The sequence below is a fragment of the Salvelinus sp. IW2-2015 genome, unplaced genomic scaffold (genome assembly GCF_002910315.2).
Source record: "Salvelinus sp. IW2-2015 unplaced genomic scaffold, ASM291031v2 Un_scaffold1146, whole genome shotgun sequence".
NCBI classification, from domain to species: domain Eukaryota; kingdom Metazoa; phylum Chordata; class Actinopteri; order Salmoniformes; family Salmonidae; genus Salvelinus; species Salvelinus sp. IW2-2015.
In genome coordinates this window covers 315,191-329,810 of record NW_019942755.1, presented here as the reverse complement: position 1 = coordinate 329,810, position 14,620 = coordinate 315,191, and the positions used below count along the sequence as shown (strand labels likewise).

The following is a 14,620-nucleotide window of genomic DNA, read 5'->3' as shown; positions in this document are numbered from 1 at the left end:
TAGCAAGCACCACTAGCCAAGTGGCGCGAAGCTCTCCATCGTCAACAAACACAGACAACGCAACACGCCTAACGTCCCGGCCAAATTTCAATAGTCTAATAAAACTATATTGAAAAAACATACTTTACGATGATATTGTCACATGTATCAAATAAAATCAAAGCCGGAGATAGTAGTCGTCTATAACGACAGCTTTTCAGGAGGCAATTCCAGGTCCATCCTCGCACTTTCCAGAAAACAGGAAATGGGTGACACGTCATTCCAAGAGGATTTATTCCACCTCAGACCAAGATAAAAAACATCATTTCAGCCTGCGACTGGAACGAATTGCAAAAATCTCTGAAGTTGGAGACTTTTATCTCCCTCAACAACTTTAAAAATCTGCTATCCGAGCAGCTAACCGATCGCTGCAGCTGTACATAGTCCATCTGTAAACTACCCACCCAATTTACCTACCTCACCCCCCATACTGCTTTTATTTATTTACTTTTCTGCTTTTGCACACCAGTATCTCTTCTTGCACATGATCATCTGATGATTTATCACTCCAGTGTTAATCTGCTAAATTGTAATTATTCGATTTATTGCCTACCTCATGCCTTTTGCACACATTGTATATAGATTCTCTTTTTTTCTACCATGTTATTGACTTGTTTATTGTTTACTCCATGTGTAACTCTGTGTTGTCTGTTCACACTGCTATGCTTTATCTTGGCCAGGTCGCAGTTGCAAATGAGAACTTGTTCTCAACTAGCCTACCTGGTTAAATAAAGGTGAAATAAAATAAATAAAAATTAAAATAAAATGTATTCTCTCACTGCCTCTTAACATTAACATCTAGGGGAAGGTGTATGACGTGCATGTATACTAATACGTATCATGCCCATTTATAGGCAGGCCCTAGAACAGAGCATCGTTTTCAGACTTTCCACTTCCTGGTCAGGAAGTTTGTGCCAAATTAGTTCTGTTTTACTCACAGATATAATTCAAACGGTTTTAGAAACTAGAGAGTGTTTTCTATCCAATAGTAATAATAATATGCATATTGTACGAGCAAGAATTGAGTACGAGGCCGTTTAAATTGGGCACAATTTTCCCCCAAAGTGAAAACAGCGCCCTTTGTCCTCAACAGGTTAAAGTATTCAGACCCTTTGCTATGAGACTCGAAATTGAGCTCAGGTGCATCTTGTTTCCATTGGTAATCCTTGATATGTTACTACAACTTGATTGGAGTCCACCTGTGGTAAATGCAATTGATTGAAGATGATTTGGAAAGGCACACACCTGTCTATATAAGGTCCCACAGTTGACAGCACATGTCAGAACAAAACCAACCCATGTGGTTAAAGGAATTGTCCGTAGAACTCTGAGACAGGATTGTGTCGAGACACAGACCTGGGGAAGGGTACCAAAACATGTCTACAGCGTTGAAGGTCCCCAAGAACACAGTGGCCTCCATTATTCTTAAATGTAAGAAGTTTGGAACCACCAAGACTCTTCCTAGAGCTAATCGCCTAGCCAAACTGAGCAATCTGGGGAGAAGGGCCTTTGTCAGGGAGGTGACCAAGAACCCGATGGTCACTCTGACAGAGCGCCAGAGGTTCTCTGTGGAGATGGGAGAACCTTCCAGAAGGACAACCTTCACTGCAGCACTCCACCAATCAGGYCTTTTTRGKWGAGTTACCCAACGGAAGTCACTCCTTAGTAAAAGGCACATGACATCCCGCTTTGAGTTTGCCAAAAGGCCAAGCGTCATGTAGTTACTTCTCAAACCCACAACAGTGGGGTCAGGAAGTTGATTTAGTTACTTCTTAAACCCACAACAGTGGGGTCGGGAAGTTGATTTAGTTACTTCTTAAACCCACAACAACAGGGTCAGAAAGTTGATGTAGTTACTCACTTAAACTCTGCAGGCCTGGCCTCTCTCACTCTACACGCCCACCAGTTTAACAGTAGAGGAGAGAGATGCAGAGACTGGGTGAGACCTTGTCTTTCACCGCTACAGCAAGGCGATGAGAGGAAGAGTGGGTTGTTATATACATGTAAAATGAACACACACACATACACTGGTTCACACACACAGACCCTACGGAGTTGCAGTGTTAAACGGCCCTCTRGCCCTGCTCTCTGYATCCATTGAGTGTGTGTCAGCCCTGGTCCCGAAAACATGTTGTTTTCCATYCTGTCTGGCTGTGTTTTTCATATGGACCTGGCTTCTGTCAAGCCATTAAACTGCTGTGTAGATCTCTGTAAAGTCCTTATGTGATTATTACAGAGTTCAGGGGCTCAGATGGAGAAGAGACGGGATAGGGGGAAGTGTGTGTGTTGATGTAGCGGGAAGTGTGTAGAGAGAGAGAGAGAGAGAGAGAGAGAGAGAGAGAGAGAGAGAGAGAGGACCTCGCTGGAACAGTAATGCTTTTGACGTCTGTGTTTTTTAGCAGAAAGTCTTAGCAGAATCTTTGACAGAGTTTTTATTCCATTTGGTGGAGATTATTTAAACGTTCTTGATTGTTGACCTTTGGAAAATGAACAATGTGTTTTAGCTCATTGCTTTAGTAAGATACTGCTATTAGTAAGCCTGAAGCTACGCACACAAGCACACACACACACATACACACACACATTTAAAATTGCACTCACTTACACATGCACTCACCCTCAGGAACTAATGGAGCGAAAGATAGCCCCCTGACCATATCAATTGTAAGGGAATATTACCATTAATTCAAATTTATTCCAACAGGTAGGGAGCAGTAGCCTTGATTACTGAGAGCATGAGGAGAGCAGTCATGGTTACCTGGCYTGAAATCACATTGGAAACTGCCCTGAGCGACACACTTAATCAAATCACCCACCTGCAATTCAGACCAGAGAAACGCACTTAAGATCACACATTAATGCTAATGTATACAACACATATATAGCAGTCTCTGAGTCCCCTAACTAGCCATGGCATTAACACGATGCAGGCCAGATCGCATCCAGACGGGAACATCAGTTCCCCTGCCAAACTGGGTAAATCTAAATTAGCCAGGTGACTATAGAGTACATGTGTATAGCTGTGTTGTTTTTCCACACAAATCACGTTAGTGGGTTTAAATTCTGGCATATAAAACTGAGCGGACCCAATTTGCTCTGACTAGCGCTGTCACCTGGCCAGACACACCTGCCTAAGCCAGTTAAGATTCTCGTCAGGAGGTATGGAATCCGACAGGGCAGAATTCTTCATAATGAGAATGTTTTCTGAACGCTACTATTTCCCCCCAATGACAGCGTTCGTTCGCTCGTTCCCTGTCTTGGTGGGCAATGTTGTTCAAGGATGGCAAAACTAACTGCCAGTGGGAATTGTTGTAATAACGCAGTGGCGAGGCCTCAGGCGCACACACACACACACACACACACACACACACACACACACACCCTTAACAGGATCTGACAGTGGGGTTAGGAGTAGCCGTTACAGTTTGTCTGAAAAATGTATGTGTTATTTAGGAAAATGCGATGGGTGCTTAAGCTACGAAGGGGAGAAAATGAGCATGGAACAAGATCTGTTTCCATGACGAACGGACCTGAGGTTTATGACTCTGGACAGTAGGGTTACTACGACGATGCCAGCCCACATCTCGTCTCATTAGGAAAGTCCTGGTTTACTGGAAGAAGCATTTCTAATGCATCTTCTGCCCATTTCCCTTCACCTTTCTCTTTCCCTCCCTCTCTCTCTCTCCATCTCACTCGTTCTCCTCTCTCTCTCTCCCTCCATCCCCATCTTCTTTCTATCCCCATCTCTCTCTTTCTCACTCGCTTCTCCTTCTCAATCTTGGTTATAAKTTCCTGCTCTCTCAGGACCGGGGATAGAGAAGAAGAGTCTTTATGCTGCTCACATGTAAAGCCAGGCTCCCCGCTCGAGTTCCCAGGCAATCCCCTGATCGCCGCTCCTTAGCTGGCCTGCTGAATGTCATTACTGCCTCCTCAGTGGCTCTGGCCAAGTCGCGCTGGGGACCTCCAACAACACAGGGCGAAATCTCATTACCGCAAAAGGCACACATCCTAAATAAAATGGAATGTCCAGTTTCACACCATTTTCATTATATAGCATATCCCCCCAGTGTCTCTTCAGCAGTGAGAGGCCGTACTGTGGCAAGATGCATGCTGTTCTACTTGCCTGTCCTATTATCAGGGTTTARAGGGTCCATCTTTCATGTTTTCTAGTGGAATATATTTAGTCACTGTAAACTATTAGGTTAACATTTGTTCTATACATTTTTGACAGAATGTCATTAACTGTTTTGTCGATGTGATGTATTGGAATTGGAATTGGAATTTCTCGGCTGGTGTTATCAATTTTCCCCTTCGGGGATCAATGAGGTATCGTATTGTACCATTTTGCATCATATTGTATCATATTGTATTGTACATAGCTGCACTCTTTGGGCTTGATGTAGTCGACCTTTCTTGATGTTACCTGCTGCTATTTTGTTGCACTCTTCACCATTCACCATGTAACCATACAGACATTCTACGACATCCTTATTAACTAATCAATGACTTGTGGCCTCATTTATAAAACTGATTCATGATCAATGTTGATCTTAAGTATGATTTACGCAGAAAACCACATATAAGTAGTTATTTAAAAAACCTTACTTTGACGTGGAAATTATCTTATCTCTAYGCAAAGTCTTTGCCGTAAGTGATTTTCCTGCTGGTAATGTAGGGGTATTGCAGTTTGGGACGCAATATGCGTCCAAGCCTGTTGTGAACTTTGTATTAGCTTTATGAACAATTTGTTAAGAATTATCAATTAAAGGTGTGAGGAATTCTTTGCCGAAAAGCAAGGTGTTTTGAATTAAAAACAGGATGCGATGTTCTATAAATAGTGTGTCAAATTAGAATAGAGTAACCATGGCTGTTCTTGTGTTATTTGAAGACATTGATAACCATGCTTTTAGAAGGGAAAGAGTTTTCAGAGACCGGAATTACTTTTTTTGCGCATGATGATCCATGGCTTATAAATCGCTATCATCTCCCAAAAAATGTTCTGTTATATTTGTGCGCTGATTTAGCCCCTAATCTGGAAAGGAAGACGTGCTGCAATCATGCCATTCCCGTATCTGTCCAAGTACTGTCCACTCTGGGATTCCTCGCTACTGGGACRTTCCAGAGGGAAATGGGTGACAGGTCGGGTATATCACAGCCATCATTCAGCCGCATCCTGCCACAAGTGATTGAGGCGATTCTACACGTATTGTCCAAGAGATACATTAGTTTCCCATCTACAGCCAATGAACAGGCGTCAAAGCCGAGTTTGTCCGCTCATTTAATTTCCCTGGGGTCATAGGTGCAGTTGACTGCACGCATATTGCCAAACGCGCACCATCTGTAGATGAACATGTATATGTTAACACGAAGAATTTCCGTTCATTGAATGTTCAGATCATCTACGATGCCCGTATGCAAGTACTCAATGTATGCTCCAAGTGGCCAGGGTCTACGCACGACTCATTCATTCTGCGCCACAGCAGAGTAGGCCTGCGTCTAGAAGCTGGTGAGAGTGGAGATGGGTAGCTTCTCTGAGTTCTTTTTTATTCCAGTGTATTTTAGCCTATTAACCGTGCAAAATAATGTAACAAAACGGTTTTAACCTATTAGGTGACCATTAGGTTATCCACTGAAAATGTGGTTTCTTACTCCATTTGCCGATCCCTGAACAGCAGAGGAAACGCGCTACAATTTGGCGCATGGCAGAACAAGGGCGGTTGTGGAGCGCACCATCGGACTGCTGAGGAGCAGGTGGCGTTGCCTTGATGCATCAGGTGGAAAACTCCTCTACAAGCCAGAGAAGGTCACTTTAAAATACAAAACTTAAAATTTGTTTTAAAATGGGTCAACTTAAAGCAACATATTATTGTTTGTACACCAAAAGGTTCTGGCCAAATAGCTGAAAACAGTTTTTAATTTGGCTCTATGGTTACTGAGATGTCCCCTTGAAGCTTGTTCATTATGTAGCAATGCTAGTGTAAATGAATGAAATTTTTTATTTGACCTTTATTTAACTAGGCAAGTCAGTTMAGAACAAAWTCTTATTTTCAATGAAGGCCTAGGAACAGTGGGTTAACTGCTTTGTTTAGGGGCAGAACGACAGATTTGTCAGCTCAGGGATTTGAACTTGCAACCTTRTGGTTACTAGCCCAACACTCTAACCACGAGGCTACCCTGCCACCCCGGAATCACTCCTATAATTTCCTATCATAGTGCAACTTTGTTTGACAAGAACATTGGAGTGTGCAATTTCAAACCTAAATATAAAATGTTGGCCTGTTTTAAGAACCTCCCCAATCAAAGGTGACACGTATAATACTGGCATGTGGTCTGCTCCACAACATAGCACTGAGGTATGTTATTKAAATGGATGTGGAGATTAGAATGGACTGCCAAGAGCCTCCTAACCCACCACCCAATGGAGCACCTGCCCCGGCTGATGCAGTGAGAAGGAGGCGGCAGCTCATACAGAGATTGGTGGTAAGAAACAGAATGACAGATAATATACAAAGCATTTGTTTTTTATTCATGTTGTGGAAAACGTTCAACAATTGCGTTTTGTAAATGATTCAAAACCCTGCCTATTGTTCTGAGTTCAGTCACAATCTGCCCAACCAATATGTTCAACTCGTTCTGGGTTTGCAGGACTGAGGCGGTCAACACGCAAACTGTAGACGTGGACGCAAAYGTGGATGGACCCTCGACACCTGTGGACAAACCTAACCCCTCACTCCTGGCACCTGCTGATTTGGGAGCCTCACGCACTTTATCCCTGGGTGGAGGGTGCACGGGCTGTAACACAGCTTCCCTTGGTGGAGGGGGCACCCTCACCTGGCGCACGGGCTGCAACGCAGCTTCCCCCATTTCTACGTGAATWATAAAATACATCAGTGCATGTCTTGTATATGAAGTTACTGACAACCAAATTTYACATTCTCTTAATTACTTACCGTGATGCAGTGATGCAGTCGTAGGGGTTTCGTGCGACTGACTTCACAGTTTCCCGAAGTTACTGCTAAACAATGTAAAAGTTGGGATTAAACCATATGAAAAAATATATATAAAGCAAAAAAGCCAAATAGAAGAAACTCACMATTTTTTAAACATCCACTGTCGCCATCGGAGCATGTGCCAGTGTATGCGCTTTCCCCGATGATTGCCCCGATGCGTTGGTCCATTTGGGAGAGCTCCGGCATGCCAGGCCCCCCTCCCGTTACCTTAGTGCTACGGTTATGTATGGATATTCTTTTTTCCCTTGCAGTTTAAAGGTCAGACCATTTCTTATTCACATCAGCCACAGTTCTGTCTTGCTGTCCCACCTCGTTCACTGCAGCGGCGACACACTCCCAAGCTACCTGTTTGACTTTGTTTGTCAACCCCCTATTTAGTCCACCGAATAATACGTGTTGCCTGTCTTCAATCTCCTCTACCATCACCGTGATCTCGTCTTCCAAAAAGTTTGCTTTTCTCTTTTGGTCCATGGCTATTCCTGATTAAACCCKCATTTGTGCTAGCATTCTATAAGGSGAAATCGCTGATTGTAAGGCACGTTCAAGTGCCGTCAATTTTAAGTTAATTAGAGATTTATAGATCACAGGTGCGTAAATTACAAATGGGCTTCTTAGAACCTGCGTAAGCTAGGATTTCTTATGCTCAGCATCTTTTATGAATCCAACGTAAGCACACCGTCGGAAATGATCTCACGACTACGTTCAAGTATAAATCTAAGAACATTTTTATGAATGAGGCCCCAGGTATGTACTGTTCCCTCATCAATATTATATTTATAGCTGTCCATAAATTATCTTGTACTTGTTCCTTTTCAACAGCTGGACACTAATTGAAGTCATTTTKGACCCAGCAACCCAACAGCCATRTTTTTGACCTGTAGTTTTAAATGTKTCACTGGTCCATATCCCTAATAATAACACTGTTCTGTGTCTCTGTGTAGGAAACTCTGTGTAGGTCCATAGCAACCATTCATAGGGGACCCATTCAGCCACGTGTACGATTTGTGGCGTCCCACTCTCCATGTAATAAATGGGGCGGAATGTTTTGTTTGGAATGGTGTCCAGCTATCTGAATGTTTGTTCAGAATGGTGTCCAGCTATCTGAGATGTTTGTTCAGAATGGTGTCCAGCTATCTGAATGTTTGTTCGGAATGGTGTCCAGCTATCTGAATGTTTGTTCAGAATGGTGTCCAGCTATCTGAATGTTTGTTCAGAATGGTGTCCAGCTATCTGAATGTTTGTTCAGAATGGTGTCCAAGCTATCTGAATGTTTTGTTCAGAATGGTGTCCAGCTATCTGAATGTTTGTTCAGAATGGTGTCCAGCTATCTGGAAATGTTGTTTCAGAATGGTGTCCAGCTATCTGAATGTTTGTTCAGAATGGTGTCCAGCTATGCTAATGTTTGTTCAGAATGGGTCTCAGCTATCGGAATGTTTGTTCAGAATGGTGTCCGCTATTCGGTAATGTTCGAATCACAGATGAATGGTTCTAATCTGTGTCCCCAGGACATTTTACTCCACTGATGCTTACTGAGGCTGATCAAGATTAGGAGTGGAGCGGACAGAGGGMGGGAGGGAGGAAGGGATCTAAGAGGAGGAGTAGCCATGCTGAGATTAGAAAGATGATGAGAGGAGGGGGGGAATTAGTGAATTGTGAAAAGTGTGGAAGAGCGGGAGAAGGAGAGCAAACGTGAGGAGAGGAAAGAGATAGAGGAGAGAGATAACATATGGGAGAGCAACGATTGAGAAGGGGTTGGAGGAGAAATGCGGGAGACAAAAAGCTAGCAACATATCGAGAACCAATGAAAGAATGGAGGAGGAGAGCAAATTTTGAGAGAAGGCTAGAGAGACAGTGGGAAGAGCAAACATTTTGATGGAAGAATGGATGGAGGGAGGAAGGAAGGAGGAGGAGGTCAGCAAACACATTTCAGCATAATAGTCCGCTGTGATCCACAGCAATGGAGATGTTTGAACTAAATGTTATCATGTCTCGTTGTCAAATAGACAGACCAGAAATGTATTAATACAGACACTAYGGTATACAATATGTCTTCAAATATGACCCTGGACAAAGGAGGTTGGGGTATATGACATTACAACAGAATAATATATGTATCCGGATACTGATTCCAATTCTGTTTCCAATGTCAATCAGTGTCAGGAGACGTTCATGCTCATTGCTCACCGATTGTACACCTCACAGAAAATTCACCAACTGTACTGTCATTGGCTTATGAAAGCTCTTCGACAGTCACATTGAACGAATAATAGTTAGCAACCTTCTGCTTAATGGCTGTTTGGTCAGAAATGTCTATGCATCATGGTTTGTTGACTTTGCACAATGCTTTTGTTGCACTTTGCATTCTCTTTATTCATGTATTAGCTATGTTAATCAAGGGGGAGAATGATATGCATTTCCACAATCAGAAAGGATAAGTACCATCGACAATATCGGAAGAGGAAAAGGGAGGTGGATTATGAAATGAATCGTGGTTGGCTAATGAGCATTGAGATAATAAGGCCCATTGAAATGGCCACTCTCAGCATGGGGGCGCTGCAAGGCTGGTTTTCTCCCCTCTGCACCAATGACTGCACCTCCAACCATCCGTCTGTCAAACTACTCAAGTTTGCTGATGACACCACCCTGGTCCATGTGCCGTGGAGATGGTGACCGCCTGGTGGACTGGTGCAGTCACAACAACCTGGAGCTCAACACAGTCAAAACCGTGGAGATGGTGACCGCCTGGTGGACTGCTGCAGTCCACAAACCTGAGCTCAACAGTCAAAACCGTGGAGATGGTGACCGCCTGGTGGACTGGTGCAGTCACAACACTGGAGCTCAACACAGCTCAAAACCGTGGAGATGGTGACCGCCTGGTGGACTGGTGCAGTCACAACAACCTGGACTCAACACAGTCAAAACCGTGGAGATGGTGACCGCCTGGTGGACTGGTGCAGTCACAACACCCTGGAGCTCAACGTGCAAACCGTGGAGATGGTGACCGCCTGGTGAACTGGTGCAGTCACAACAACCTGGAGCTACACACAGTCAAAACCGTGGAGATGGTGACCGCCTGGTGGACTGGTGCAGTCACAACAACCTGGAGCTCAACACAGTCAAAACCGTGGAGATGGTGGTTGACTACAGTAATGACCCCACCATCTCTATCCTTCGAGATTGATGGCTCACTGTCAGCACAGCTGAATCTTTTATATTCCTGGGGACCATCATCTACCGTAACCTCAAGCGGGGGACAACATCACAGTGGGAGGACAACATCAGTGGAGGACACATCACAGTGGGAGACAACATCACAGTGGGAGGACAACATCACAGTGGGAGGACACCATCACAGTGGGAGGACAACATCACAGCGGGAGGACAACATCACAGCGGAGACAATCACAGGGGAGGACAACATCACCTGGGAGGACAACATCCGTGGAGGACACATCACAGTGGAGGACACCATCACAGTGGGAGGACAACATCACCGTGGAGGACAACATCACAGCGGAGGACAACATCACAGCGGGAGGACAACACAAGCGGGAGGCAACATCACAGTGGGAGGACAACATCACAGTGGGAGGACAACATCACAGGGGAGACACATCCAGTGGGAGGCAACATCACAGCGGGAGGACAACTCACAGCGGGAGGACAACATCACCGTGGGAGGCAACATCACAGTGGGAGGACAACATCACAGTGGAGGACAACATCACAGTGGGAGGAACAATACAGTGGGAGGACAACATCACCGTGGGAGACAACATCACAGCGGGAGGACAACATCACAGCGGGGAGGACAACATCACAGCGGGAGACAACATCACAGGGGAGGACAACATCACAGCGGAGAAACATCACAGCGGAGGCAACATAACGTGGAGGACAACATCACGTGGAGGACAACATCACAGTGGGAGGAACAAACACCGTGGAGGAAACATACAGTGGGGCAACATCACGTGGGGGACAACATCACAGTGGGAGGACACATCACTGTGGAGGACAACATCACCGTGGTGACCAAAAAGTCTCGCGAGGATGCACTATCTGCGCCAGCAGAGGAAACTCAAACTCTCTTGGTCAATTCTGGGTCGGTTCTACATGCCCATCATTAAATCCATCCTCACCTCTTCTATCACCGTCTGGTTTGGGTCTTCGTCTGCCCACTGCAAGGACAAACTGCAGCGCATCGTCCGGCCTGTGGAGAATGGCATCGATTTTCACCTGCCCTCCAATAAGGACCCTTACGCCTCCAGGACAAGGAAACGTGCAAGTAAGATCATCGCCGACCCTGCCCACTCCGTCTGGACACTTGATATTTCAAAGACTCCGGTCTGGCAGACGGTTTAGGTGAATTGTGATCAAAACCGCCCACCACTTGATTAGTTTCTCCCCTCCCCCCACCATGCTGTGTTCCTCATCAACTGGCCAAAGGGCTTGTAGGGATTGAGTGGCCCTCATCAACCGGCCAACAGGCTCCTAGGAATTGAGTGGCCTTTATCAAACAGCCAATGGGCTCATAGGAATTGAGTGGCCCTCAACAACCGGCCAACGGGCTCATAGGAATTGAGTGGCGCTTATCAACCGGCCAATGGGCTCATATGAATTGAGTGGCCCTCATAAACCGGCCAACGGGCTCATAGGAATTGAGTGGCCCTCATCAACCGGCCAATGTGCTTGTAGGGATTGAGTGGCCCTCATCAACCGGCCAATGGGCTTGTAGGGATTGAGTGGCCCTCATCAACCGACCAATGGGCTTGTAGGGATTGAGTGGCCCTCATCAACCGGCCAATGGGTTTGTAGGGATGGAGTGGCCCTCATCAACCGGCCAATGGGTTTGTAGGGATGGAGTGGCCCTCATCAACCGRTCAATGGGATCGTAAGGTTTGAGTGACTTTGCATTACTGCACCTTGTCATCAATGACCTCAACATTCTAATCTACACTGTACTGCATTTTCAATATGTACCTCAGCACAACACTGTATATGTACTGAATATAGACACGCACTCTACACACACGTACACATGGATGTTGTATTTCTTAGGTAGTCTGTTGGGTTGGAGCGTTGGGCCAGTAACCAAAAGGTTGCAGAATCGAATCCCCGAGCTGACAAGGTAAAAATATGTTGTTCTGCCTCTGCGCAAGGCAGTTAACCCACTGTTCCCWGGGTGCCGTGGACTTCGATTAAGGATGTCCTCTGCACCTCTCAGATCCAGAGCTGTTGGGTTAAATGTAGAAGACACATTTCAGTTGAATGTATTGTACAACTGACTAGGAATCCTCCTTTCACTTTCCCTAAATATGTGATGGTGGAGTAGTGGCCTAAGGGAACACACTGAATATATTGGGTAAAGTGTTATGAAATGTAATATCTTAAAACTGTATATGGGACCGACCGGCTCAAATTTGTCTTATGTAGCAGAATTTGAATTTGTGTTTTTTACATTGGATAAAAGTAGAGACTCAGAGGTACAAAATGGTACAATGCATTTTTGCGGAACAATGGGAAATTAATTCTGCTTTGAAAGTTGACAAACTTATAAACTCACTTTTTGAGAAAATGGCCTTTGAATGTTTTGGTACCTAGTGGAGAGCTCTACTTTGTCTACACCTATTCAACATTGTTCACACCCTCTTAAGTCAGCCCCACCCATCTCTTTAAGGATTCACATGTGAGGTCATGTGCAAAACAGTGAGTAGTGTAGTAAAGATTAAGACTAAACGTGGTAAAAGTAGTAGCAACATTAAGGAAAAAATCCAGGTAAACAGAAAGTGTCCAGATAAAAATATTTTATAAATATTAGATGACGCTTACCCAGACACACTTGTCTAAATTGATGGGTCATGTGAAAGAAATGCTATTTCCCCCTAGCCACATCCAGCTAAGTGGATGGGTCTCTACAGTAGGTGTAAACGGTACAGCCAAATGGTTACTTGCATAGTAGCAATATCAGAAATATATAGTGTCAACATAAATAAAATAATATATAGTATGTACAAGAACAAAATCAATAACAATATCAGAAATAGATGAGGTAGTTATATGCATACAATCAGAGGTAAAGTGGCAGAGCAGCGGGTTAAAAAATACATTAATAGTAGCAGCAATGTATTACGTGTGTCAGGAGATAATTATTTGAATAGAAGGACTGCAAATAGTGCTGATGACTGGTCCGTCCGAACCACGCATGAACAAGGGAATCTATATTCGGAGAGCCTGTTTCTGTTCTGCCCTTGACTTTGGTGCAGGGCATGTGATGTCCATAGCCTCTTTGTTGCAAAACTCCCTGATCTTCTCAAAAAGATAAGTTTGTCTAGTTGTGTCCAGTACAGGTGGTGCTTGTACAGGCCCATTGGTGCTGCTTGACCCATTGTTGTGTCAAGTCACTCTGGTTCACACTGACCGTGTGCAATGCCATAAGAATTATCTTTAGCTTTAGCCCCCACCCAAACTCTGACCATTTCACTGTCTTAGCAGAGCTGGTTAGGCTGTTTTCATGTTATCCAGCGCGTTGGTGACTGTAACTGTGCTCCTGGCAACAATTTAATTACTTTTTTTCCCTACACCGACTGGCCATATTCAACCGGTGTTGCGCTTTCGTAAATTCAACTGTTATTCTGGCTCTGAGTGCTCTGAAACAGTTGTTGCAGTGAAGTTCTATTGAAATGGATGCTTGCATAGTGGAGTATTTTGTTGTTTTAATACGCAATATATTTTTTTTAAAAGCTTGTGTTAGACAGGATTATCTATTGACCAGGTCAAATAAACAGAAGCGTGCAGTATGGCAGACCAAGACAGGATTATCTATTGACCAGGTCAAATAAACAGAAATATATGGGCATTCTGACCGACACCATTCTATACTGCCAGTCTGATCGGACACCATTCTATACTGCAGTCTGACCAACACATTCTATACTGCAGTCTGACGACCCATTCTATACTGCAGTCTGACGCACACCATTCTATACTGCAGTCTGACCAACACCATTCTATACTGCATTCTGACCGACACCATTCTATACTGCAGTCTGACCGACACCATTCTATACTGCAGTCTGACAGACACCATTCTATTGCAGTCTGACCACACATTCTATACTGCATTCTGACCGACACCATTCTATACTGCAGTCTGACGACCACCATTCTATACTGCAGTCTGACCGACACCCTTCTATACTGCAGTCTGACCGACACCAATTCTTATAACTGCAGTCTGACTCGACACATTATATCTGCAGTCTGACGACACCATTCTATACTGCAGTCTGATCGACACCATTATATACTGCAGTCTGAAGACACCATTCTATACTGCAGTCTGACCAACACCATTCTATACTGCATTCTGACCGACACCATTCTATATGCAGTCTGATCGGACACACATCTATACTGCATTCTGACCGACACCATTCTATACTGCATTCTGACCGGACACCATTCTATAACTGCAGTCTGACCGACACCATTCTATACTGCAGTCTGACCGCACACCATTCTATACTGCAGTCTGACCGTCACCATTGTGTATATGTTCATTGTGTGAT

The 14,620-nt window shown here is 44.5% G+C and overlaps 1 long non-coding RNA gene across 1 annotated transcript; it reads right to left on the bottom strand.

Annotated features, from left to right (window-relative positions):
* Positions 1-6,578: 6,578 nt before the first annotated feature.
* On the bottom strand, positions 6,579-7,651 carry LOC112069909 (uncharacterized). The gene is made up of 3 exons (XR_002893813.1): positions 7,133-7,651; positions 6,990-7,054; positions 6,579-6,905 (listed from the first exon to the last, which is right to left on the bottom strand). It is a non-coding gene; the product is annotated as an uncharacterized lncRNA (long non-coding RNA).
* Between the last annotated feature and the right edge of the window lie 6,969 nt (positions 7,652-14,620).